Here is a 27,255-nt window from a genome sequence, read left to right on the forward strand (position 1 = left end):
ATTCTATGGATGAGTCTATTATTGTTTCGTACCTACAGGAGTTTCAAACAATACATCATTTTTGAAAAGGAGAAGCAGAAAGTGAAAAAACGTGATGTCCAACTGCAAAAATATGGATAAAATTGAGACACTTTATTTCTCTTGCTGTTTCTCCATAGGAGATTGATATAAACTGGTGGATGAGAACTAAACTAGGGGGAAAAAAAAACAAAAAAAACACTTGTGAGTAAAACATGTAAGGTGCAGAAACTCTCTAACAGTTCTCCAAGGGTGAAAAATTAAATAGAGCTCAATGAGGTTCCACAGCTAGGAATGACGCTATATTTTACATTATCCTTTTCCAATTCTCAAGCTGTTAATTCTCTAATTTTGATTGGTAGTTTGGTAGACATGGTTTCTTCTCAAGAACAACAATGCAAAAAGGAGAAAAAGGAAAGGGCAAAGTGCTGTCAGAAAAGAACAAAATCTGACATGTGAAAGGGTATTCTGGAGAAGGTTGAGGGGTATTTGAGTAATTTAGAAGTATTGGCAGGAACTGTGGAGGCTGGAGAAGGCCCATGGAGTGGAGAAAGCATGACTGTTTTCAAGTGATATCGACTGCTGGTAAAACCATTAAGTCCTTGAAGGAAATCTTTGCAGCTCCTGCTGAGTATCCATCTGCAGAAAGTTTCATATGCTAGCTTTCTTAATTAGGGTGGGCAGGGATGAACATCCTGTTGAGATAAAGTCCATAACAAAAATAAAGAAACTATTTTTACTTATCGAGTTGCTACCAAAAATGTGTTAATTATCCACGCTTGAAGAACATTTTGTAGATGCTGCAAGAATAGTTCTTAAATACAAAAGATTCCAGGTAAACTTTGAAATTGTTAATTCAATAAAGGAGGATTCCCTCCTACTGAGAAAGTTTGTTTAACTAACTGTTCTAAGTATATTTATTTGATCTCTAACTGGTATGCCTAGAATTCCTCTGTGCAAAAAAATCTGTGATGAACCTTTTGCTCTGCAGTCTCAAAGGGCATTCAACTATTTTCAAGTAGGCAAGAATTTTCAATGACTGCATTAAGAATTACCAATATCTTTTATGCTTAATGTCAATGCTAAACATGAGAGCATATCTAAAGAACAAGATTTAAACTTCTAATTATCTACATCAGGTATAAATCTTAAGCAATTTTTTTTATTTCTCTGTTATTTGCTTGTTTCCTGATTGCTTCCATATTTTGTTTCCATATGCTATTTCCTCATAATTATCATTTTATCCATTCTGTAAATGAGCCAATATGAAGTCACTGGTTTTAATTATTTTAAGATATTATGTTATTTTGCTCTCATACTAAATTTTTCCATCAAGTGTTAAACTCACATTTTTCTGTTTTGGTTACTTGAGTCAATCAGAGAAAGTCTGCATTTTTCTTGAAATATTAAGTTTTTTTCCTGACCACTACAACATCAAATATATTTACCTATATAAAATTACTCAAATGAAAACTGTGGTAGATTATCTGTTCATGGTGGTAATTCTAGGTCCATAAGAGGCTGAGATATGAGATGCGTGGTTCCAAGCCAGCCTAGCAAGCCAAACACTGCAGACTCTTATCTCAACCAACAAAAAGCACTAGATGAGGGATGACTGCAGTGGCAAAGCATCATTGAGCAAAAAAGTAAAGCAAAAGTGCTAAGCTTGTGTACTTACATACACACACGCACACACAGACACACACATATACACACTCACAAGTCTGTATTTTGCTGGATGTGTCATCTTTCTACTTTACATGTTTTCAGTGCACTTGGAAAATAAAGCATTACCTTTTCCAAATTAAATTACTTCTAAGTTCAAACATTGCTTGCTATTCAACAAATAAGATTAGTTAACTTTAATATATAGTCTATTATAATTTGTCCATGGATTTCCAAGTATATACCTGTAGTATATATTCATATAATAAATATATAGTGAATATTCATTTATAGATAGATTGTAGTTACTATGAATATAGTGAATAGATTTCCTATATTATTTAAAGATACTATATTTTCAATTAATAAGATTGGTTGATCAATAAAATAGTAAGTAGACTAATTTGAATGGCACATACACATTCATATGTGTAAAGTTTCATAAAACTTTGCTCATACTGCTCTATACTAGGTCAAAATAATCTTTAGCTGATCTAAAATTGGGATTATATATTTCTCCTATTTCTTCTACCACTTCAAAACTACAGAATTTACTTAAATAATTTTGAATTTAAAAAGTTTGTTTTCTTGCGAACAATTGTGCCTACTCTGTAAATGATTCATTAAGATTCAAAAAGATTAATAAAAATATAAAATTTATGAGTGATGCAATGGTACACATAAACTCCACGTAAATGGTACATATAAACTCCACATTTATTCAGGACAAGCAGTGTCTATGAAAGACCATACTCTGAATGGTTTATTTAAAAATTTTTACTTTTCACATTTTTACTGAGATGAGATATACACATGGAGACAAACACAAGCATTTGAGTGCCTAAAATATAATAATAAAAGTTGAATGCTTGGAAAACATAGATACAGTTGGAAAACTTGTTTCCATGGGAGCAGAAAACATAGTTATCTTGTAAGCTGTATTAGAAGCCTGAGAGACTATCCTAAGGAAAAACCCACCAAGTGTTGAAGAAAGACTGTCAGATAGACTCAACTGGAAAGGGTATGAATAGAAATAAAACTTGTATCTGGAGGCTTCTGGGAATAAGGCTCCATCTCCTGCTTCTCGATTTCCACTCACTACCTCTCTTCTTCACAGTAGCATTGTTTTTGCCTAACCCCTACCCTGTTCTCATGAAATATTGAGTTTGAAGAGTTTGTTGCATAATATTATACCTTGAACACTTAGGAACTTACTGGAAATAGTATCACACTTATATGTTATCCAAGTTAACAAGAAATGGAACACAGAAGATTCATGAGAGGGAATGGAATCAAAAGAGATTGAGGAAGTTCTGAGATATCACTGGAAACTAGTAGGTATTGTAAATATTTTGGAACGCTATGTCTTAACATGAAGTGGCACAAAGGAATAAAACATAAGGGAACTTAAGAGTATGGGCTGAGAGTGGGAGAAAAGAGGTGAAGCGTAAGAGGTATTTTCACTTCTATGAAGAGATGTCTGGGAGATTAAATTGGATTTTAGTCAGAAAAGAATATTCAAAATACTTCAAGTAATGAACCCACTATCTGGGCAAATGTAGCTTAACCCCTCTATATAGAACCTCAACAATAAACTACAATAAAAATATTTCAAAATGATATGATATCCTAAGGGCATGAAGATGATTAGCAGTCCATGAAATATATACATACATACACACACAGTATATACCTATGTATTTATATATACCTATGTGAATAAATATATATACCTGTGTATACAATACACATGTTAATATGAGTATATATGTATATACAAATCTAATATATTGTATATTAATAACTAATATACTTTTCTATATTAATATTGATATATATCTATAGTATTAATATGTTGATTCTCATTTTCAAGCTTTATATGAACTAGAGTAATAGCTTCCTATTTTGTTAACCTCTTGAATTTAAGCTCTATGATAAGCTAAACCAACACACTTGATATTTTGTTAATGCAATCAAATCTTAGGAAATTAATAAAAAGGGTTTCTCTTAAAATGTGCCTTCATGTATATTTCCTGGCTCAATCTACCCTTAATTTGGTCACATAAATAAAATTTAGTTCACAGATTTGAGCTTAAATGATGAAAGTTGTAAGGTCTAACATTTTATAATTATGAACTATTTCAAATTAAGGTTTAGCAAAGGAAAACAAGCCACTGTTCTAATACACACAATAGAAATTGTTTTCTGATACTCCTTCTTTTAATGACATTATGGGAGATTTTGATTTCCAGGCACATTTCCAGATTTTGTCAATCCTAATATTAATGAACAACTCATTCCACATGCTTTGGCATGTTCTGAAATAACAACAGGCTGAAAATAATGACCTAGATTTTGTGCATTTCTTTTTCATTAGTCAGTTTTGGATTTCAGAATTTATGAGAATGTAGCTGCAACACTTAGATCCATCCATATCAAAATTATATTTCGGACTATTTTACATGTACCAGTGGTGAAGGCCACACCAGTAAATATCAGAAATGCTTTGTTGATACTAGACTGAATATATATGTATGTATGTATATATATACTTAATAATGCAAAAATGTCTTTTAAGAGACACAGGTGTTCTTTGTTTTTTTCCCCCCTTAGGTAAAGATATTATGATAGATCATGAAAAATCATGTGGATAATGTGAGAAAGAAACACATGGCTAGTTTCATTCTTATTAAGTTATCTCATTACATTCTTAACAGAAAAATGATAATAACAAAGACAAGTAAATGTAAGTGATAAAGAAAATTCAAGTGTACTTTTAATCATTGAGATTACTGATACGTGTGTGTGTGTGTGTGTGTGTGTGTGTGTGGCCATGTGCGTGGCCATGTGCATGTAAGACATAAAAGGAATGCAATACTTAAAGATAAAAATGTTGTAATTAGGTATGTACAGTACTCCTATAAATAATCAAATAACCAAGTTGGTAAGAAAATAAAATCTAGCTTTTATATTTCAGGAGTATATATACATATATATGTATATTTATACATATATTGTAAAGGTGATAAACAGGGGGATTGCAGTTACATAAGTAAGGAATGGGTACATTTCTTCTTAAACTCTGTTACATGATTGCTAGTGTATAATTGACGATTTATTTCCTACAAAATTTTGTAAGAATATTCGGCATTCATAACAAATTCTTCATGAAATCTGTCAGTTTGATTTAAATTGGAGTTAATGGAAGTTCTATGTTATATAAGAAAATAATTTTTACTGCTGCAAGTTTCTGTCAAGAATTCACCCTTTTAAATTTCAGCCAGTATTGTTCAACATAACATTTTGCTTATTTGTTAGATGCCAACCAATTTATCATGTTCAAAGTGAATAAAAATTGCACAGTCAATAATATGAAGTCAATTGTTAAACAATTAAGCACATTAGAGTAATAGCATATACTATTTTAATATCTATGGCAATAAATTAATGTCACAGATATAGGCATGTTTTAATATATTCCTACCCCTTTTGACCTCATTTTCATTCTCTTTTTTTCCTTGTTGAATTCTTCCCATCTCTGTTATTTTGGTATCCCTTCTTTTGTCACTGATATGTTTTGTCCTTTTTACAACATCTTTTCTTGTCTTCAGAATTCACTACTTTGTTTCTTGCTCATATCATCCTTCTGGTGTGATTTCTTGCTTATTATTCCTTTGCAACATATCACCTTTCCTTCATTTAAATTCCTACATCAATACCATCCACTAATCATTTTCTTCTTTGTTTTATTCTCAAGTAAAATAGAAGATCATAGATGAAGAGCGGTTCTATTTAACTAATCTTTAACTAAACTAAAAAGAAATCACCTCATTGAGGAAAATGCATTGCACATACATGTTGTTAAATATTGACTAATGGGGGCTGGAAGTTTGGCCTAGTGGTAGAGTCCTTGCCTAGCATGCACAAACATTTGGGTTTGATTCCTTGGTACCACATACATAGAAAAATCCAAAAGTGGTGCTAAGGCTGAACTGGTATACTTCTAGCCTTAAGAAAATCCAAGGACATTGTTCATGCCCTGAGCTTAAGCCCAGGACTGACAAAATTATATATATATATATATATACATATATACTGACTAATGTTTATCTTCTTTCTGATAATAAACTGCTTAATTTATTTAATATGTATTTAATATTTACAGTTACTCAAGTACTAGAGATGGTACAATAAATCCATCCTACTTCCTAAAAGCTTTTTATTAGTATAAAATCATCATATGGTTTTCCTAACCAAAATCCTGACTTTATGACATTCTGCTTTGCATTCTTGAAAAATACTAGTGGTAAGAACTCTGTGTATTCTTACTTTAACTTTCCACATATTTTCTGATGTTTAATTAGAAAAATTTGTTTAGAACCATTGTCCATAATGGCATCATTTATCAAAGACAACATATCTAATATTATTTCTTCTATTCCTACAAGGAGTCCTACCTAGATTTTAACTTTAAACATGTTGAACAGAATTTCCTTATTACTGAAACTTATTCTATTTACATGTTTTTACTAAAGGGTACTTTAACATAAATTTTATCTGACAAATAAAAACTACTTCTAGTATGATCAAACATAAGAACAGTGATATAAGGACAAAATATTTTAACCAAAATACAATGGAAATAAAAGCCTGATTGGAAAATATTCTTGAGCTTCAATGTAAGTACCATATTGCTTATTATCAAATATTGACGTTTGTATTTACGTGCTTAGTTTTACCTGGTAAAAGAAGGTCCCGGACTTCTCACAGCAAATTCCATCCCATGTTCGGGTAAGCCAAATAAGACAATTGGAATCAATGAAGACAATAAAAAAGCACAGTAAATGCAAGGCTACGTGCAAACTAATTTTCAAAGTTCTTTTAACTTATTTTAATTTACTTTGTGCCAGGACTGTTGATTGAACCCAGGATCCAGGCATGTTCCTTAGTTTTTTCACTGAGAGGCTGGTACAATACCACTTGAGCCACAGCTCCACTAACTTATTTCAAGTTTCTGTGGTTCCTTTAGGCGGGAGCATATGAGATACTGTCTTTTTTCTTTGTTTGTTTTTTCCAGTCCCGGGGCTTGAACTCAGGGCCTGAGCATTGTCTTGGGCTTTCTCAAGGATAGAGCTCTATCATTTGAGTCACAGCACCACTTCTAGGTTCTTATATGTCTGTGGTACCAAGGAATCAAACCCTGGTCTTTGTTCAAGCTAGGCAAATATCACATCTTCTTAATCCAGTCATCTACTGAGGGGCATCAGGGTTGGTTCCCTATCTTAGCTATGGTTAATAATGCTGTAATGAGCAACGTTGTGCTAGTAGCTTTAATATGTCCTTGTTTCTGGATATTTTGGTAAATACCTAGGAGTGGGATTGCTGGGTCATAGGATCTCTATGTTCAGTCTTTTGAGGAATCACCATTCTGCTTTCTAGAGTGATTAAAAGAGCTTAAACTCCCACCAACAATGTAATTGCAGTCCTTCCTGGCCACATCCCCACCAGCATCTGTTGTTAGAGTTCTTGATCATGGCCATTCTAACTGGAGTGAGGTGGAATTTCTAAGATACTGTGGCTTGCATTTTTTTTTTATGGCCAGAGATATCCAGTGTGTCTTCATGTGTCTACTGGTTATTCTTATTTCCTCTTCAGAAAAGCCTCTCTTTAAGTATTTAGCCCACCTTTTAATGGGATGGATGTTTCTTTGAGGATTTTTTTTGAGTGATTGAATTTTTGTTTAGTTGTAGGTATATTTTAGATATGAGGTCCTTGTCTGTTGTATGGCTAGTAAAGATCTTCTCCCATTCTGTAAGCTTTCTGTTTAACTTGGTAGCTATGTCCTTTTCCATATATAAGCTCTACAGTTCAATGCAATCCCATTTGTCCAAACTTTCCTTAATTTTTGTGTTTCTGGGTCTTTATTAAGGAAGTCTGGTCATGTGCCAAAGAGATAAAGTGTATTTCCTATTCCTTCATATAAAGTTTTCAGAGTATCTTCTTTTACCTCAAGGTCTTTGATCCATTTGGAATTAATTCTGGTGCAGGGTGACCTAAAAGGATCCAACTTAAGTTTTCTGTAGGAACTTAACCAATTCTGCCAGCACAATTTGTTAAAGAAGCTGTCTTTCTTCCATCCTATTTTTTGACTCCCTTATCAATGGTTACATGGCCATAGGTCTGCGGTTGATTTCTGGTTCTTCAGTTCTATTCCATTGTTCATCAGGTCTGTTCTCATGCCAGTACTAAATTGTTTTGGTTACTATAGAACTGTAATAGAGTTTAAAGTTTGGTAGTAATATTCCTGCAGTGGTACTGTTCTTTCTGCTAAGTATTATTTTTGCTATATGGGGATTTTTATTATTCCATATGCATTTTTGATTGCTTCCTCTATTTCCTTAAAGAATGACATTGGGATATTGAAGGACATTGCATTGAATTTGTAGATAGCCTTCGACCGAATTGCCATTTTCATGATGTTAATTCTTCCAATTCAGGAGCATGTGAGTTTTTTTTCCACTTCCTTAATTCTGGTTTGATTTCCCTTTTCAGGTTTTTAAAGTTTTCATCACAAAGGTCCTTTAATTCTTAATTAATTCCTAAGTATTTTATTTTCTTTGAGGCTATTGCAAAAGGAGTTGATTTCCTGATTTTTACCTTGCTAGTCTTGGTTTTGGCATATAGGAAACAGTTAATTTTTGAGGGAGAGAAGGTGTTTTTAAATGTCTGTTGGAACTGACCTAGAAAACATAAACAATATAGGGGACCAAGACATGTGAAAGGGTATCAATGTATGTGAATTAATGCACCTTCTATCTGGCAAATATCATGTAACCCTTCTATTAATTACAATAAAAATATGAAAAAAGAAAACATAAGCAATAAGCAAGTCTTTACTAATTGAGGTGGGGTTGGCAGAAAAGGTAGTATTCTCCCATTGACCACAATCCAGTCATTAGGATGTCATGCATGAGAAAGCAGGTCCATTCACAAGATTAATGGGTAATTTGAGTTAATCAGAAATCTCATAGTATTTCCCAGGTTGTGTAAGCAAGACATACTTCAAGTAAGTAATATTTCAAATGAAAAATCAAGTATTTATATCAAGCATTAAATTTGGGGGAGCTGTACAGAAATAATGCATTGTACATTGAAGAGACTGATGATTCTGAGAATTACAGTAACACAGAAAATGATCAACTAGTATTTCAGTGCCAATGTACATTTTAAGTTCTGTTTGGAATAGAAAATGATGTAAGAGATGTTTTATGCAAAGAAGAAAGCAGAATATCCAATCAAAGTGAAAACCAGCTGTTACGAAAGCAAACTGGAACTGAAGTCTAGAATATAAGGTGTCTAAAAATGGTTGATAGAATCACATCTGTGGTAATTGTTGTACTATTTGAAGCATTCTATTAGAATTACTGAAATTCACTGTGCTTAAGAGTCTCTCATCAGACAAGGAAATGAGAATTTATATATATTTAATTTTTTCCTAGTTATGCAGAATAGTGCAATGATATAGAAACGATGTTTCTTGAGTAAAATTGACCATCTCTCCTTCTTCTGTGACCACTGGGTATGAAATGATTGCTTATCACTCCCCTACTAATGTTCTTAGAATGTTACAAGCAGGCTTGAAATGGTTACCTAGGTGATTCTATCACGCATTTCACCAATGTAACTTCGTAATGACAACTCTCATTGCATTGTCCTGTTTCCACAGTCTATATAAACTCTCATCTGTTATTTCCGTCACCCTTCTAATCATCATGACCCTAATTCTCATCCCTGTAATCTCTTCTCCTTGAGTGTCTTCTGGTTTTAGGTTTCTTTTTTTACATAAAATTTGAAAATTTTAAATTTTATCATCAGAATAATGTATACAGGGGTTACAATTACAGTCATAAGGTAGTGAGTATATTACTTCTTACCTTTTGTGTCACATATTCCTATAACTTTTCATCCTATTTTCTGTATATCAATCTTCCCAGGATAGCTTTTTTAGTATTAGTTCTTAGTAATTCTGTTTCTCCATAGAAATTCACTATGCACTTTATTATGACCTCATAGAAGATATCATCATAAAAGAAGCTATGTTTGAGTGTTCAGGGCTTAGCCTAGTGGTAGAGTGCTTGCCTAGCATGCATGAAGACCCAGGTTCAATTTCCCGATACCACATACATAGAAAAAAGCTGGAAGTGGTGCTGAGACTCAAGTGGTAGAGCTTTAGCCTTGAGAAAATTCAAGAACAGGGCCCATGCCGTGAGCTCAAGCCCAGGACAGGCAAAAAAAAAAAAAAAAGGAAGAAACTATGTTTGCTACTGAAATATTTTTGTCTGAGAAGTACATTTGTTTATTTTTTGATGTTTGAACAAAGGAATATGATATTTGTAATATTAAATATATAATGCAGATTATATATTATTCATACATTTTTGCAGTTTGTATTATACTGCTAGCTATAATACACAAGAATATTTTGAATTATAAATTTAGTGAGAATATGTGAAATTTCTGACATTCTTTAAGGTCCCATTTCGAACTTCCTCAGCTATTTGAGATAGAAGTAAAACAAAATGAAAAAATTCTAAATTGCATATGGCAAAGCAAGATTTTAATTCTGTCTAAGAGTAAAGGAGATGATTGTAGAAATATCCTCCAGTATGGTCAATATTATATACATAGATACATGTGTTACATAAGTTACCTATACTATTACCCAAATCAAAGTAGATCTAATATATACATTTCTTGCATTTTGGTATACAGAATATAAACAATGTTTTAAGTCCTCACTTTTTGTTGAAATAATAAAATGAAACATTGTAAAAACTATCTGACATTCTCTACATGGGAAACTAAATTGTGAAACCCTTTAATGTAAATCATAAATAATGTCTGCTGTCAGTTATTCAAGAGGAAATCTCTAGCACCTTGAGGGTATGGGAGGTAGAGATATGAAAACAGAACAGAAGAAATAAAATAATGGATAGAGAAGACAGACAAAGATTTAAAAGAAGAAACTCTAACCAATGTTAAGCGTAGGCCAACAATATTTAATAGCATAAAGGCAATATTTTTTCACCTCTCTATAGCATGGCCATACTAGTGACCCATTCAAAAGCCAAAAGGCTTCTTTTACTGTCATTCATTATACTATATGCACTTCTTGAATATGTTTTATAAATAACAATTATGTGATTCTAACAATATGAAAATTTAAAAAGCACATTTCATTTTACTGAACACCTATGTGTATAATGGATTGAAGAATCCAAACAACTCAAGGATCTTGTAATTACATTCTTTGCCTTTTTAATGCTAAATAAATAGACAAATCTGTTTGTCTTATTACTTATATTGAAATAAATACATTGCTTTCAGTGGTTATAGAGGCTATAAGTATATATTAAGACAAAAATAGTGGGGCAACTTAAGTCAGTCGCATGTGAGTTCCACTATTACTATAAATTCAAAGAAAAATAAATGAGGAATTCTACATAGCATGTCTTTCAAATAGAGTAGATACTTCTTAAAATCGATCATCATCCAAGGCAGGGAGTTTGGCCTAGTGGAAGAGAGCTTGCCTAGCATGCCAGGTTCGATTCCTCAGTACCATGTACATAGTAAAGGTGGGAGTGGTGCTGAGGCTCAAGTGGTTGAGCTCTAGCCTTGAGAAAGTGCAAGGACAGTGCTCAGGCCCTGAGCTCAAGCCAGGACTGGCAAAACAAAATAATTGATCATTATCCTAGTGCTAGCATTAGAATTTTCTGAATAAATACATATCAAAAATACTGTGTTCTCTGAAGTCATGTAACCTAACAGGTATTAAAGTTAATTTTTACACAGCACATCTGTTTCTAAAAGAAAAACAGATTTCAAGCTCTAAACAAGACAGAATACATACATTTCTCAGTATTCTTGCTAAAGGTTCCTTCATCTAAAAATATAAATGAACATAAGAGATGTAGTGTGAAAAGTCAGATCAGGTAAAGACTGCATTCCTGAAGGACTGATTGAATGCATATTCCCATATTTATATGAATATATCATATCTGTCATCTCTCACTATCTGTCTGTCTCTGCCTACCTACCTACCTACTGCTTGTCTCTCTGCCAGTCTGTCAAAAAAGGACAAAATTGTGGAAAAGGTAGTGCTGAGGACACTGTAAGAAAAAACATTTATAGGACTCAAGCTTAAATATACCACTTTATGTTAGAACCTGTTCATTAGATGATTCAATATTTTTCTAGTCAATGATGTCAACAAATGTCTACCAAAGTCATTCTACCATTGATTTTGAGCTTATAAAGGAATTATGTAAGTTAGTAAAATTATAAATAAGAGCTCACAAGTAATGAAGAACACATACAGATTTTATTAATGGAAAAGAATCTGGGTCTCAAAACTGAATAATGCAAAAATACACTATAAACTAATTGTTGGAGAGTGCTCCTAATTTCAAATGGGAATAGAAAGTAAAAATATACAAGAATTTGACTTATTGTTGTGATTACTTTAAGTTAAATGCTTTTCTTCTGTCTGACAGCATTGCTCAGACGTACACATAACATGATTTACAGTGTCTATTCTAATAGAACATCCCAAGTCGTCTTTTTATTATAAAGCTATGGAACTAAAACAGAAAAAAAAAAGGTGATCAAAGACAGATTTTGGTTCAAACCTGTGATCCTATCTACTCAGAAGATTGAGATCTGAAGATCGTGGTTTGAAGTCAGCCAAAAAGGTAAGGAAAGAACATTATTGTCTCTTTTTGTTTGTTTATTCGTTTTTGTCAATCCATGGCTTGAACTCAGGGCCTGGGCACTGGCCTTGGGCATGCTCAAGGTTACTGCTCTTCTATTTGAGCCACACCACCACTTTCAATTTTTTCTGTGTGTGTGGTACTAAGGAATCAAATTCAAGGCTTCACAGGTGCTCGGCAAGCACTAGGCACTACCCACTAGGGCACAATCCCAGCCCATAAGACCACTCTACTCTTTTTTTTTCATATTTTTTATTGTAATTAATAGAAGAGTTACATGATATTTGCCAGATAGGAAGTGCATTAATTCACATACATTGATACCCTTTCACATGTCTTGATCCCCATTTCCCTCCCCCCACCCCGACCCCTCATCTTGTTTTCCCCCCTTCCCTATCCAATTTCAAATAACCAAATACCACTCTACTCTTATCTCTGATTATCAACAAATATCCAGAAGTGGATCTGTGAGCACTATTCTTGAACATAAACATTCAAGGAAAGTACCCAATCCAACTCCCACAAGTGGCAATTAAAGAGATAAAGAAATAAATAAACAAATAATGAAAAAAATGGTGTTAAGAATTGTAACTCTGATGGAAATATAACACCACACAACAGTGAAGAATTAGGTCAGGGATGTGCAGGTTGTTTACCCTGGTGAACAATAACTATTGATCTAATTTACCAAAGTTAATGAGCAAGAGTGGTAAAGAAAACTTGACTTACAGAATTGTACCTGTCTTACTCTACATTTAAGCAGTACTTAACAATTCTGAGTCAGTTGCTGCTCAATTAGAACTCAATTACACGTTAAATGAACTAAATGCATTTCATTTGCGCACAGGAATCTTTGATAATGATTAATGCAAATTTAATCAATTATGAATTGAGACGCAAATGTGTTCCACAATGGAATATGCATGAGGTCTATTGGTACTAACTAGATCCATTATCCAGATCATGATGCTGGATTAGGCTAAGTTTAAGGGTTTAATCCTTACACATCCAAAACAATGCAAAACAACAACAACAACAACAACTAAAACCAGACTAATATGGAACAACAGACTGCATCTTAGCATCACCTCTTCACCTTATGCAGGTATCTCTTTGATCATAACAGAGCAGGATAATTATGGACTTCAGATTATCTAACATTATATCACTCAATGCTTATGCTTTGAGATTCAAAGAGTACCAGTTGAAGTAATTCATTGTTATATAAATTCTTATGATACACACATCTGAAGAGTTGCATTTAACTCCATAAAGGGGAGAAAGAAATCTTTATTTCTCTTTCTTCCACATTTTCCTATTTTTATAAAGTTTGAATAGTTACAAAATGTTTTCCTGCTAAGCACTGAAAATATTTTGCAGAGAATACATTTTGCTCTAAATGGAAATCAACCCCCTTTTAAATTGTTTAAAACATCTGGTTTACATTGAATAGTGATAAACACTACTTATTAGTACACCATAATTTGTATATTTTCTGGCATCTTTTATTCATATTGTATTGGGTTTTGTTTAGTTTCCATTATTACCAAGTCTTATGCAACATATTACATTCTACAATTCATAAAAACTGAAATATATATAAATTATTTTGCATTGCTTCTTCTAAATATACCATGTTGTAGTGTAAGTTTAAAAGTCTTTTTCCCCATCTTTTAATTTCAGCTCTGATCCTTCAATATGTTTATATAATTACCTTGAATTCTTGACATTCTAGTATTATTAAACAACAAAAAATATTTCCCTTGTTACTTAGTGTTGAGCAATATATTTTGCCTCAGTAAAAATTCTAGCTGTATGAATATTTACCCTTTAGGGTTATAGTCTCTGGAGTAGAATAAAATATTAGTTGATTTTGATTATTATATTATTATATAAATTAAGTGTACATCTGATTTTATCCATTAATATGCTGTGTCAGAGACAATCACAAATGTTTCCAATATTTCATCACAAAATATACTAATGCCATGTTTGTATTAGTATCGTTGTGAACGGAAAAAAAATTACTGATAAATTGAGATGAGCTATATACAAATCTTAGCACAGCAATTTTCTTCATAAGGCATATAAGTATGAGTTTTATCATTGTTAACAATATGAAGATATTGTGTTTTTAAGGTCTCATTTAAACATCCATTTATCAAACTACCTGCTGTTAAATATAACTCTCATAAAAGACAAGAGTAACAGTTACTGGATCCCAAACTTATGTATCATAGAATGTAAGCAGTGTGTAGTTTATATTAAGCTGAAAAGTAGAAATTGTATTATTAATATAATAGTCAAAAATGTGCAACTTGGGGCCAGGAGTTTGGCCTAGTGGTAGAGTGCTTCCCTAGCATGCATGAAGACCCGGGTGTGATTCCTCAGTACCACATACATACAAAAAAAGCCAGAAGTGGTGCTGAGGCTCAAGTGGTAGAGCTCTAGCCTTGAGAAAGCCCAAGGACAGTGCTCAGGCCCTGAGCTCAAGCCCAGGACTGGCAAAAAAAAAATATATATATATATATATATATATATGCAACTTGCAAAATAGCTTTCTTTTACCAAGTATTCTTTTCAGTTTCATAGTCTACAACTGAGCCAACACTTATTTTGTATTTGAAACACTGGTTTTTAGAGTGTACTATAAAAAATGTCTAATTCAGCTATGTTCTATGTGATTCGCTTTGACTCTTCAGCTTTGAATGTATTTCAGATGATCTAAATAGATCTTGGGAAGTGGGACTGTGGTTCAGGGGTAGGACACCAGCCTTGAACTGTAGAGCTCAACAGCAGCACCAGGACCCCTAGTTCAAGCCCTAGGACCCACACACACACACACAAAAAAAAAAACAGATCTTAACTTTTCATTATTTTGAAAAGTACTTTATTAGAAAAATAGACTAATACACTATTGCAAATGAAAGTTAAACCACTTCTAGTTCTTACAAATGTGGTGATGTCATTTTTTTCTTTTGATAGCATAGAATTCCATTGTGTATAAATACATTTTCTTGATCCATTCATCTACTGAGAAGCATATGGGTGGGTTCCACATCTTAGCTATAGGAAATATCACTGCAATGAATATGGTTGTGCTAGTAGCTTTAGTATGTTCTTGTTTATGAATATTTCCATAAATGTCCAAATATCTCAAAATGTATCTATGGCCATATAGGATGAGCCTATGCAAAATGAACCCCGTGATATGGAAACAAAAAGTTTATCATTGTAATTTTTGTTCTTTAGGTCCTTATGTGAAGCCATTTTTTTTCTCCCTTTAGGGTTTATCTCATGTTGTTACTGTATCTGATTTTGGTACCTGGTATATAGTACATATGTTAACTTGTTTATTTGAAATAGGAAAAGAAGGGGAAGAACCATATGGTTGGGAGGGGATGGGAGAGGCAAAATGGAATGGGAATCAATGTTCACTACCTGATGAATGTAAATGTAACTCCTCTATAAATTACCTTGACATTAAAATATAATAAAAATAACTTCCAGGTAGAATTGTGTTTAGAAGTCAACTTTTTTCATTTTAAACATTAAATTAACTTTATATATTATCTCAGCTATGTAAAAATAAATAATTAACTTAATTCAATCATCATATGTCTGTAGATATTATAAAAGCTTTGTTGCTGCTTGGATTTACAAAAAGATTTAGAGATTTTCCCCTTCTTTGATCTTGCATGAGGTCAATGGTTGGAGAATGCTATGTTCCTTTTTGAATCTTTATTACTCAGACTAACTTGTCATATAAATATTCCTGTCTGATGGTAAGTTTTCAAGTATATGTTCCATAAGCTAGTCTTAAAAAGTATCTAGGAATATGTCTGACTTCTGAAGCTAGAACATATCCAGCATGTACAATGACATACATCACCAATGGTATACTCTAGGAAATGTGTCCACTTTCCAAGTGCATTCATAGATAATGATGTTTGTGCTTCCTGAATGAAATCCCTATACTGTCTTCATTTCAGGAGGGTACTGCCTTGTAAAGAATATCTGATTCAGTAATGCATTTTTCTCTATTTTTAAAGTGGCTTCTGATTGTGTTTGGTCTGCATTCACTATAATAGCTACAGTATTGTTTCAGTAAGACTGTATTTCATTTGCTCAGTATCTTCAGAATGAGATGTATTCTATCAATAACCTAATTTATGCTGGTCCTCTTACCTACAGAATTACAAATAATATATCTGTGTAGTGAAGAGTCACAGTCTAGTTATTTCTCACAGCAGCAATAAAAATGAATATACAATCTTAAGAATTTTATGACAATACTGAATTTCTGATAACTAAAATGTATACCATTTAGATAGTTTGTGACATTATGCAATTTAATCTATAAGATAAACACTCTGTCAATAACTTTTGTTAACTGCACTTTAATGATGTGAACAAGCAAATCCCTTAATTTTCCCCAAATTATAGCAGGCTATTCCTAGTATATAACTTGCCATTTATATGTTTCCATGTAATTTATAAAAGATGGTAAACATAGTTTATTTTGGTTGGCCAAAAACACATTGTTCTTGGTGAGGAAACTTCTAAATCCTGTGCAGTTGTTTAATACTTGATGACAGTTTGGTCCCACAGAGTGAATCATAAAAATACTAATGGGATGTCACAGATGTGATTGTAACAAATCAACAGAAGCTTAAAGAAAAACACTGTAGACCATCTTTAATTTTCTTTATGCAAAGAACTGAACAGCAATTCTAAAATCAATATTTCCTTTCTGTAGTCTTTATAGTAATTTTAAGCGCCACTTCTGAGAATTGCATATCCAAATAACACTATTTGTGGGGTGATTTCTTTTTTTCCACTGTCATGGAAAAAATGCTCCTCTTCCCCAATATTATTTCTCTTTATTTTATATCTACAAATATTTAAATTAATGTATTCAATATTTGAATTCATTAATGGATGAATGGATCAAGAAAATGTAATATATATATATGCACAATAGAATCTTACTTATTCATTAAGAAGAAACTATTGCATTATTTGCAAAGAAATGGCTAGAATTGGAAAAAAAATGTTAGGTGAATGAACTCTGTCCCAGAAAGATAAAGTATATGCACTTTCACTAATATGTAGAAAGAAGCAAGAACTAATTTATAAATGTGTGAATAAATAAATACAGGGTTGTATACAACTGTACACACATGTGTTATGAAAAGTATAGTATATATTGGGGAGAATTCAAGAGGAGAAAAACAAACTCACAATCTAACACAATAAATACCAAGAGACTGACACTTGTAAGGTGTCACAAAGTTTATAAAGGAGAGCTGTAGACAAAATCTGCTAGGTAAAGAGATTGGGTGAATTCAGTCATTAAGTGCATATCCTGTGAAATTAATATAATTGAGGGAAAGAGTTGGGTTGGAAAAGATGAAGTGGAATGATGAAAGGGGTGATATTTGTTAAGATACAGTGCATATACAAATCATTTCTTGAATGGCCAACTTTCACAATTAAAGGTAAAAGTATATATTACCTGATAGGCAGATATATAAAAACACTAAAACAAAAATTTATGAATTTTGATTAAAATGTTACTCAATAAAATACTTTACTTAATAAATACATTTAATGGGAAAAAATAAACTACATATTGCAAAATTATAGGATTTACATTTGTTGTTATTTTTTAAGTTTATAAAGGGCTAGTAGATATCATCTGAAAGTATATCCATTTCCTTGTATATTAATAAACTTCAAATTAATTACATTCTCTCAATAAAATACTCACATGTATTGGGAGATAGAGATTAAATAGAAAATATACCTTGTCAGAACATAAATGAGAAATTAACCAATATGGATTACATTTACAATGGAGTTTGGCTTTTTCAAAAGAGGTAACATTCTAAAATCAAGTAAACTAGGGGGAAAATCAGAGCAAAATATATTCCTATTATTCTTAGTAGTTATTAGCCAGATAATTACCAAGTTAAAATGGATGACATTAAATATTCTTATAACTTAGAATTAAAATAAAAGCCATATATATTCTTTACAAGTCTGTAGAGAATTTATTATGATATCTAGAATAACACATTTCTTTTTTTGCCTACCTTGGACTTGAGCTCAGGGCCTGAACATTGTCCTTGGACTTTTCAAGGCTAGAGTTCTACCACTTGAGCCTCAGCACCACTTCTGGCTTTTTTCTATGTATATAGTACTGAGGAATCAAACCCTTTGTGTATGCTAGGCAAGCACTCTACCACTAGGCCAAACTCCTGGCCCAACCAAACATATTCAAAAGTCATATAATTTATACATATGAATAACAATAGTCTAGAACAGTTGTGTAAATACTGTAATGTGTTTATAAGTCATTTTGCCACTGAAATATTTCTTAACCTATTTCAAAATTGTTCTAGGAGGTAAATTTTTAAAGAAAATAATCATAGTGTTATCCTTTAAATATGTTAATTATTACTACTGGCACAAATTTTATTGCCACAAGAATAAAAACTATCACATTCATCTGATACTCACAGAGCTTTTTGGCTTCATGTGGAAAATAGAACATCACAACAGAATGAATTAACAATGAAAATAAAAATGGTACAATAAATAAATAATTCCATTACTGTGTGCAATTTCAGGAAAACCTTAACATTTGCACTAGAAGTGATGTACGTATTTTTTGTTGCTTTCCTATGGTTGTCTCATTAATATTACAATTCTGTGACATTTTTAAATGCTGGGCATTCATTATTTCAGTAATTTAAGGCAAAATGCATATTCATTTAGATTTTTATGTTCTTTTTTATTAAAGAATTTATTAACATTGATTTTTACATCATATTTCAAATGACATGTTTAACAAACAAGTGTTCAAGAAGGGAATCTCTATATACAATCACTGGCAATTAGTTTTTAGAACATGATCAAAATTAGGCTAAGGTATATATTAATTTATGAAATAAAACATTATGTCTATACAGTCATAGGTTTTTATGTCTATGTAGTTATTTTTATATTTCCAATACCACTTCCATAGCATAGGATATGCAAATATTGAGTCTTCTCTCTTGTACTGTTTGGATCTAATAGCCACATATTAAGGATACCATGTGCCTTTTGTTCCTTTGATCTTGACTTGTCTCACTCAACAAGATTTGCTCTAGATTCATCCACTTCCCTGCGAATGCCATTATTTTATCTTGTTTGTTGGCTATGTAGACTTCCATTGCATATATATATATATATATATATATATATATATGAGAGAGAGAGAGAGAGAGAGAGAGAGAGAGAGAGAGAGAGAGAGAGAGAGAGAGAGAGAGAGAGATCGCATTTTCTGTATCCATTTATCTGCAGTAGGGTAAAAGATTCCTGAACAGAATCCCAGGGTCACAACAGATTGGAGAGAGACTCAATAAATGGGACTTCCTACAAATAAAAAGTTTCTGCACAGATAAAAGCATAGTCACAAAAGTAGAAAGACAGCCAACCAACTGAGAAAAGATATTTACCAATAATACATCTGACAAATGCTTAATATCCAGTATCTACAGGGAAGTCAAGAAAATAACCGCCCCCCCCCCCCCAAACACAACAGACCATTCACTAAATGGGCAAGGGAACTAAAGAGAGACTTACTCGAAGAAGAGTTTAAAATGACAGAAAAGAATATGAGAAAATGTTCACAATCCATGATCATAAAGGAAATGCAAATAAAAACAACCCTAAGATACCATCTTACCGCAACAAGAATGGCCAAGGTTTTGAACTCAGACAATGACAGTTGCTGGCGGGGTTGTGGAGAAAAAGGAACCCTACTACACTGCTGGTGGGAATGTAGCCTAGTTCAGCCACTATGGAAAGCGGTGTGGAGGTTTCTTAGAGAACTGAAAATTGACCTTCCCTACTATCCTGCCATACCACTCCTGGGCATCTACCCTGAACATCATAACCCAAGATATGATAAGAACACCTGCTCAGCTATGTTTATATCTGCACTATTCATTTAGATTTTATAATAATTTCCCAAATTCTCCATTTGTCTATATCGACTGTAACTTTACATTTTAATTGAAAATACTTTTTAAATTGTTTTATTTTCAGCCTCTTGCTAAGCTCTAAGCAAATCATTTATTGAAATAGGCAATGGTTTCTCCTTCAGTTAGCTGACACTACAATTCTTCCACACCTCATTACCTTCTCATTGTCTTTTGTCTAGCACCGCCCTGTGGAATAAGACAGAAGACTAGATCATGTTACCCATCACTTGTTTTATTCTCCCAATTTGTTTCTTTTCTGTTTTACTCTTTGATACCCTTTGTGTTTTCTGGACAAACCACTGGATTTATTCAACATTTATTCTTCTTTGGTTATCATCTTATAAGCAGCTGAAATTTGTGCCCTTTCCAATGTGACAGCAATGAATTTGAAAATGTTATTGCTAATTGTGTGTAAAAGGAGTTTCAGTTCTTCAAGTGTTCATAAGATGTTAGTGCCATGCTTTTATAATTTTTTCCAGAAACAATATTAAAGCAATAGTAATATCTAATAAATAAAAATACCTTTTCTAAAATGAGTATGTTTACTCTTTTAATTTTCAATTTTTTTCAGTTGAATACATCACGGCCCAATTTTATATAGCTTCTAAAACAATGTTGGAGACATTGATTTATTAATTATATCAATAGATTCAGAAAACTTTGAATATTGAATTGAGCTTGAAGTTCATTCAATGGTGCTTAGCTTCAGATTGCCAAGAATTTATCCTATATAACAAATAAATGAAATAATACCTGAGACAGTGACATTCAGTATGTTAAAAACATGCAAGAGTAAAATACCAAACAAATTCTTGAGAAAAACTTTATTCTTAAATATTAATGCAAGTACCATAATATAAGTGCAGTAAACAAAATGTTGCTCAGAAATCATGACCAATAGAAAGCAAACAAGGATGGAGCAGATACTGCAGGAATATATTGATATTTTGGATATAGTCGATGACTATGTCAAGGGAAAAGGTAATTTGATCCTGGTAAAAATCATGATGACAAGTTAAATTTAAGGAGCTTTGGCAAGTCTCCACTGTAGTATTCATCCATAAGGAAAGTTTTAAAGGAAGACTTTGGCTAAATACTTTAGTATAATAATATGAATACCACAGAAATATGTTTCAAATTCTATCACTATCCATATTTGTGAATTAATAGATAACATTTTTCCCTATGCGACTAGGTATTCAGATTCTTTGTCTATAGGCAATGTCATAAAGCTGATATGTTTAATTCCATCTTCAAAACTTCATCTCGAGAGAGTGCCAAGAATGTGATTAAATTAAATTTCTCACAGAAGGCATGCCCAGTTGTCTGGCATGATTTAGCCTCCCTCTGTGGAGAAAGAAAGAGGTCATTTTTTGGCAAAAGCTCTTATTCTGACCTGCAGTATAGATGGAAGCAGAAAGCATCCTTTATTGATATGCTGTCATTCATAGTGAGTATGTGTCTATATCTGCTTAAATGACAGTCAGGTGATCTGTGAGCGGCCTACTTCACCAGAGCCTGAAAACAGTTTCATCATATACAATAACAAATCTATAGTAAAATTGTTTCCTAAGGGTCTTAACTGTCTCATGAAATCTTATAAAGATGGCTTCTTACAATAACCTGCTTGCATTCCCTATTTACTGCTTTCTGAGAGTAAGATCTTTAAGTATTTGTTTTTTCTCCATTAACTTAATCCTCTACCTACAGTTGACTGGCAAGTTGCCTCATTTGAATTTTGCTCTAGAACACAGTTAGAATCCATTCTCTCACAAGATCATCTCTACATGGCTCATGACCAGGTTGATGCTATTTATCATTTTATTTGCTGTTGAATGTTATTTATTACCTAAATGTTTTCTATTTCACTACTTTTTTAAAGAATTGTGTTCAATTCTTTCTGTGCTGCTACCAGTTTGTTTTATAAAGGAACAAATCATGCAAATTTATTTCTTAAAACATTCTCATGACTTTCTAGTGCATTTAAAATGAAGCTCACATGTCCAAGAATGACACAGGAATACTTTCCACCTACATCAGTTTCTAAACTCCATTTTTTCAATGATGCCCTTTCTGTTGCTCAAAATTAAAACCTCTCATTTTCTCTTAATGAGCACCCATTCACTCCATTGAATTGCTAATTTTTAATTCACCTAGGAACATTTTATTTAGTTTGGGAATATGTATGTATATATATATATATGTGTGTGTGTGTACATACACACACACACTCACATATGTATGTAGGGAGGTAGTGATGTAGACATGTATTTTTAAAACTTCCTACTGCTTTTTGACTGCACCATCACTCATTAATTCAGTCTGGATTGAGTATCTTTGGGAGACAAAAATATTGTCTATTAGCAAAGATGCCCTCATCTACCATCTCAAACACAACTGAAGTTGTAAATAAAGATAAAGATAATGAAGTAGGAAGACATATCTGTGTGGGCCCAGTCCTATCATCTGAATGTTTAGTGGTAAAAGATGAACTATAGACAGCTAGTCGGAGATATGCAATGGGGTAGACTGAATCTGTCCTGTAATCTTGTAGTAACAAAACAGGAATAAAAACCAATGAAAGAGGAGCTGAGGAATATAGCAGATTCTCAAAGTTCGTAATGGTCCTAGGATTGAGAATGATGAAGTAAGGAGTGGAAGAGAATTAGGGTATATTCTAAATCCAACCCTTGCAAAGAAACAAATTCTGGCAACAACAGAACTGAATAAGAAGGTTTTACTTTTCTTTTCCAAGAGCCTCCAGAAAGTAACATAATCCTATTGACACCTTTATGACCTAGTTAGGCCTTTTATAGCAGTATGGGATTATACTTCTTAAAATATTCATTACAAGGCTAAAGTTCTGTTCTGCTAAGGCCAAGTTCAAACTGCTGTGTTCAAGCCTACAGTTCTTCCAACAAAACTGAAAACCAACGAACAAAAAGGATTCATTACAGTATTGTGTTTGCCATTTGACTCACCAGGGCCCAGTTACTTTCACATACATTGATGGCATTGTCTACATTCCTGTCACTTTACAGAATGCTTGAAATATAATATACTATGTAAATAATGTATAAAGTAGTGTTTATACTGGGCAAATATGGACTTATTTGCATCAATCTATATTTTATTTCAAATAAAAACAACTACAGATATAATACTTGATTTCTAAGTTAAGATATCTTCCTCATTTTGTTTCCTTTTATCTCATTCACACCTTTCTTTTTATTTTCTTTGGGAAAGAGATACATATGTTTATAATACATTTTCATGAAATTCACATGTCTACATTACAATATTATCTCATAACACTCTCCTTTACCATTTATTTAACCATGTTTAGGTGTATTATTATATTTTGAACTGTATATTTTATTGTGTTGCAATATTCATTCCTATTACGCTCTCCTTTCCCTCTTTTCTCTGTTGTTCAACATAAAAATCATATATAATTTGCATTATTTTCAGATCTAAACCATATATATAAAGTAAAAATCCTTATTTTCATTTTCTTTTTACTGCTCTATTTTTCTTAAATTTTTCTACCCTCAAAACTTCTTCATTATCTTTCAGATTCCAATATATTTGGCATTGAGTCCTATAAAATGCTTTTTTCTCCTATATCTTTGCCCTACAAAAGAAAATTACATTCATTGCATATATTGCATTAACAATTACTTATCGGGGAAAATAAGCATTTGATTAAGCAATTTGATATTATATTATTTCTGAACATTACATAATAATTTATTAATACAGTAAGAAGTATAGATTACTGCTGGGTGCTGTGGCTCACGCCTATGATCTTAGCTACTCAGGAGGCCGAGATCTGAGGATCGCGGTTCAAAGTCAAAAAGGGCACTAACGTCCCTGAGAATCTTATCTCCAATTAACCACTAGAAAACTGGAAGTAACTCTGAAGCTCAGGGACAGCACCCAGGTCCAGATTTCAAGCTCCATGACAGACAAAAAAGAAAAAAAAAAAGCAAAAGTAAAAATTACTAATTTGAAACATTTTGAAAGCTTTTAACAACTCCATTTTTTCTTAAATATATTATAATGAGCTTTAGTTACTCAAAATATGTTGTTTGAAATGCTTATTATTTGAACTTTCTGTTATGTAAATTAAAGAACCATAAGGCTTTCAATACCAATAATGTGCATTAGATTTATGAAAAAATGAATTGTGAATTGATAAATTAAGTATACCTTTTATTACTTATTAAAGTAACTATAAGTCCTAGAAATTGGCCTAACATCAACTTTATTTATAACATGAATAATTCCAAAGGGAAAAAAGTAGCAGAGACGGGGTAAACTGATTGTAATAACAAAATTTGGCTTTATCTTGCCTTCATAGAAATACAATAATTATCTAAACAATCAATCCAGAGGGTAACTTTATTGTCTAAAATGTATTATTCTCAGTGGTCTGAGGACCAAGACTTCAGAATTTTTTTAATTTCAATTTTAAGAAAATAGATTATAATATTTATTCTTTTATTGTGATTAATAGATGGGTTACATTATGTTATAATATTTATTCTTATTTGCTCTTTAAATAATACTTTCTTATTACTTTCCATGTAGTTACCAATAGTGAAATACTTGATGAATTTAAAGTTAGGAGATCAAAGTTTTGATGCAAGTAGGCAACAAACCAAATCTACAGAAAAGAATGAAATTGGCTGGACTGCATATTCAGTCAAAAGAAGACAGACTTTATGAGGAGTTAAAAACTCTGTTTCCTTTACTTTCAATGGGGTTTTGTATAGAGTCAGATGAAGTAACTAAGAATTGGAAAAGTTAGAACTTGACATGGAAGGAACTGGACTCTTTATACTGTCTTTAAATGGAGTGGCTGTATTTTTTTCCATGTCATATATAAAGATTCTATGAAATATGTATTAAAACTTTTTTTATCATTTGTAACAAAAAAAAACTGATCTCATTCAATTGGTATTTGGTTTTTATTCACTCAATAATCAACAGAAGTAATTGATCATTTTAATGCCATAAAGACAGAATTCTCACAGAATTCTTGGATCAGAGCTTAAGAAATACATTGATACTGTTTGAAGGAAAAGACCACAAAAGAGTGGTCTAATTTGAACTACTTTTAAGTATTTAAACTATGATACAACTTTATATGGAAAGATAGCTTGGACCTAAGTTTTTCCTCTTCCATATCATAAGTTTTATGCGATTTAGAGTAAATCATAAACAAGTTGTGTGAATTTTCAGGATTTTTACCTTTAACTTGTACTTTATAAATCTTCACTTTCTAAATTCATTGTATTTAATTTTATGCTAATGACAGTAACAAACAAGAATTCTGTGAAACATGAGGAAGCTTAGAGACTGATGTTTTTACATAATGACAAATCTAGAATAAGACTCCAGTTCTATAGGCAGGCATCTTCTATTCTGCCAAGTTACCCTGAAAATATAAATGAAAGCCAGATGAAGTAGCTATTGAATATAGTCCTAGCTTTTAAAAACTTCTCAGATATAGCTCCTGAATTATGTCACTTTTAATATAGATATAAAATTTTGAATTTCTTGGTAAAGGAAAAGGCATTGAAAAGGAAATGATTAATAATAGGATCAATAATTTACAGTTAATTAATCTTAATATTATCCTACCAGTAATTTTAGCTTATTTTTTGTGTTAATGATAGGTATAGAAGAATGATTTGGTAAAAGAAAATATTCACATGCAAGAGAAAGCAACTGTAAGCAAATGAAAAATGTTGATGAGTCATGTAGAACCAAAAAGAAACTACCAGAAAATGCAGGATTAAAACATATGCACTATGTATTTATGATCATATTAAGTGAATTCTTGAAATACACTATAAAATGAACATTAATATATAAACAATCAGTTTTAAATGCATCTTCCAAAGATAATATCTGAAATGGGTAGGGGGAGAAAAGGGGAGGGGAGGAAGGAGAGGGATGGGTGAGAGGGAAGAGGAGGAGCTGATGCTATGGATGAGACTACTGGATGAGAAGGGAGAGGACAAAGAAGGTGAGGAGAGGAAAAAGAAGAGAAGAGAAGAAAGTATGGAAGAGGCAGGGCCAACAAGGGAAGGGAATAGAAAAAAGAGGAGATAGAAAAGGAGAAGGGATAATCTACCTACAGACCTTTATCACCTCAATTAAGCACATTAATTTTTATCTTGCATCTTGAGTAAGGTATTTCTTTTGTCTGTGAAACTAATTTGGGAGAATAACCTTGGACACAAGTAGACCGCAAACCGAATCTGTGAAATCAAGAAGAAATAGATTGGAGTGCACACCCACGCCATACACACCAAATGAAGACAGACTGTATAAGGGACTTAACACATGACAGATTATACACAGTCTGTGACTATACAGAATGGAAGACTTCCTCATCAAGTACCAAAAGGGAAAAGAGAATAGCAACGGAACTGCATATCAACTTACCAAACACTCCTCCACATGTAGTAGTCTAGGTTGATACTTGCAAGTATTGTGGCCACTAAAAATACTTGTTGCTCTGGTCATTTTGTTATAAATAAGGAGAGAACTTAGGTGTCTTCATACTAGAAGCAACTTTATATTTCATAAACAAAAGGTATATTAGTGGTGAAAGTACTGTGTAAAAGAGAAAAACGAAAAGGGGACAAAGATGACAGGAAAGGTCAGCTGTACATACCAGGGTTTAAGTAAGAGAGGAAAAATAGCAATGTAGTAGAAGAATTGCATTTCAGATGTGATGGTTTATAGTTGCC

The 27,255-nt window shown here is 32.4% G+C and overlaps 1 long non-coding RNA gene across 2 annotated transcripts in view; it reads right to left on the reverse strand.

Annotated features, from left to right (window-relative positions):
- The window catches only part of LOC150056778 (uncharacterized), a 35,742-nt gene extending 26,029 nt beyond the window's left edge, over positions 1 to 9,713 (reverse strand). The window contains exons 1-2 of one of the 2 annotated variants that reach the window (XR_016536984.1): positions 9,618 to 9,713; positions 6,423 to 6,443 (exon numbers count right to left, since the gene is read on the reverse strand). This is a non-coding gene — a long non-coding RNA (uncharacterized LOC150056778). Of the gene's footprint in view, positions 1 to 6,422; positions 6,521 to 9,617 lie in introns of those variants that run through there. The other variant, XR_016536983.1, reaches the window with a different exon arrangement.
- Between the last annotated feature and the right edge of the window lie 17,542 nt (positions 9,714 to 27,255).

This window comes from Megascapheus bottae, chromosome 11 (assembly GCF_031878675.1).
Source record: "Megascapheus bottae isolate mThoBot1 chromosome 11, mThoBot2.hap1, whole genome shotgun sequence".
NCBI classification, from domain to species: domain Eukaryota; kingdom Metazoa; phylum Chordata; class Mammalia; order Rodentia; family Geomyidae; genus Megascapheus; species Megascapheus bottae.